This window comes from Mesocricetus auratus, unplaced genomic scaffold, assembly GCF_017639785.1.
Source record: "Mesocricetus auratus isolate SY011 unplaced genomic scaffold, BCM_Maur_2.0 Super-Scaffold_100009, whole genome shotgun sequence".
Classification (NCBI taxonomy): domain Eukaryota; kingdom Metazoa; phylum Chordata; class Mammalia; order Rodentia; family Cricetidae; genus Mesocricetus; species Mesocricetus auratus.
The window spans coordinates 52,868,540-52,870,923 of record NW_024429193.1 but is presented as its reverse complement, the minus strand read 5'-3'; positions in this window follow the sequence as shown (position 1 = coordinate 52,870,923).

Below are 2,384 nucleotides of genomic sequence, written 5' to 3'. Positions count from 1 at the left end.
ATAACTATCTAGTCTTCAACCCCATCAAAGACCTGAGAAGGAAAATATTACTTGAGTAATCAGGAAGTGCAAGCAAGTGACTTCTGAAAGATGCAAGAAATGACAGAAACAACTGGCTTCCTGGACAGTCACCCAGTGTTTCTGTGTAGCATTGGGGCATCCAACTTTGGCAGTAGGTCTTGAATATCTGACAGATCATTTTCCCAAGCAGGAAAATTTGAAAGACTGTCCTATCCTGTTTTGGCAAGTTTCATCAGTCATTTTTCCTTGTATCCTGCTTGTCCAGATTGGACAGCGAACTTACTGTCAGCAGTCAAGGCAAGGGTATTTCTTTACCCAGTAGGCAAGTTTTTACAAGAAGAAAACAAGGTCCATATGGAGTGTCTTTGGTGTTCATCATGCCCTTGGGGGTAGATCAGTGTTGGCAGCAGCAGTCATGCCTCAAGTCAACAGAATTCTAAGTTATTAAAACATTTGAAGTGCTTGAAGATTACCTGGCTATGTGGGATACATCTTTGTTCATCTAGGAAATCTAACTAACATAACAATTAGTATGACAAATAAGAGTGACTATTAAGCTGTAATTCTTAATGACCTATATATCTTGAAGACCAAAGTTTCACATTGTAAAATAAACAATCTGTAAACTGATGTACAGTATAAGGACAATGACCTAGAACCTGTGACAATATACAAAAATATCTTAATCAGAGGTAGAAATGTATAGTGCAATATGACAAGAATATCCTTAATTTGCATCAATATACAAAATATCATAAACAGAAATAGAAACATATATACAATATGACAAATACAATTTTGAAATTGTAACAATATACAAATTATTTTAAACAGGAATAGTAAAATAATTTTACATCTACACATATAAGGTAATCTGAATGAAATAATAACAGAGGAGAAAGAGCCCTAACTGTATCATCTCTTGTCACTAAATGAAGCTTCCAGTATTGGAAATGGGTTACATCTGAGTTGTGGGCCAAAGGAGTGCCATGGAAACCCAAAACAACCCAGGCTGTTGGTAAGGTTATAGGTTGCTCTCCACAAACTGACAGTGAGGCCCTGTTTCCGAAGACAATGCCTACACAACTCATTAAACACAGAGAAGTCAAGCTGGTGCTTCCTAGATACTTCACCCCTACTGACTAGTGTTGATGCTACTTGAAGGCACTGTACATGCTACCAAGGAAATAGGTAATACCAACCTACTTGAAAAGTCTTTGATCTTGTGACAAACTTTGATGACCCCCCCCCACAGAAGGCCTCACCCTTTCTATGGAGCAGAAGAGGGAAGAGACGAGGGTAGGTGGGGGGCATGGGAGAATGGAAGGGAGAGGGAACTGGGATTGACATATAAAATAAGATTGTTTCTATTTAAATTATAAAAAGGAAAAAAATAATTTTACATTTGTATCAATATGCAAGAATCCATACTATTACAAATTGTCTAAAACTGATAGTCATTTTTTTCTTTTTTCTTTTCCCTTTAGGCTTGGAAGCCCAATAGTTGCTTTTTTAATTTACAAGTAGATACAATAATCTACCTTATTGTCCTATCCCCCTTTTTTTCTATTCCAAACAAGATTCCTGAATCTAATCTGTATTACTGCACCAGCAGCCCTATAACATCTTATAACCAACCCTTACAGATGACAATTTTCCATAACTCTGAGAAAAACCAAAAAATTCATCCATCCCACCTATTGGAAGAGAGTTGTTGTGTTCTTAGAATTGCTTCCTGCTATCTTGGGGTGATGGTATCTCTATTGGAGTCTATAAAAAACTAAAGCAATGGTTAATTAAGTCTCATGAGAACTAGCTGTAACATTTGTAGCCAGTCTCCAAGTAATGGGTAAGGCTTTTCTGAAGTTCTGGCTAGAGTGGTGTGAAAAAGATGGACCATCTCAGTTAGCCACCTTGGAATTGTCCTGAGGAGTTTGTAGTCTACATCTGTGAGGTTTTCCTGCTACTTGGTTCTCAGCTGAGAAAAACTCCTGTGTGCTGAAGGAGGAGCATGATAAATTGTTTCCACTCTATTTCAGCTTTCCCCAAAACAAACGCTACAGTCGCTTTTCCCTGGATGACCTGAAAGCAAACACCCCTGGCTACAACAACAGCTAATTTCTTTCTTTCCAAAGACTGTATTAAGTATAGGATAGAGAAGGGATACATAGTGTTTCCATTAACATAGCCTCAATTCTACTCTTTAGGAAATTATCCTGGCCTTGTGCTACAGGGACTTTCACATCCTTATTAGCTTAGTTTTTATTGCAAAATATCACCCCATTGACCCCAAAAGGCTGAGGCGGAGACTGATAATGCCACCCCCTGGCATTATTTCACTGTTCCTCAATTTCTCCTTTACC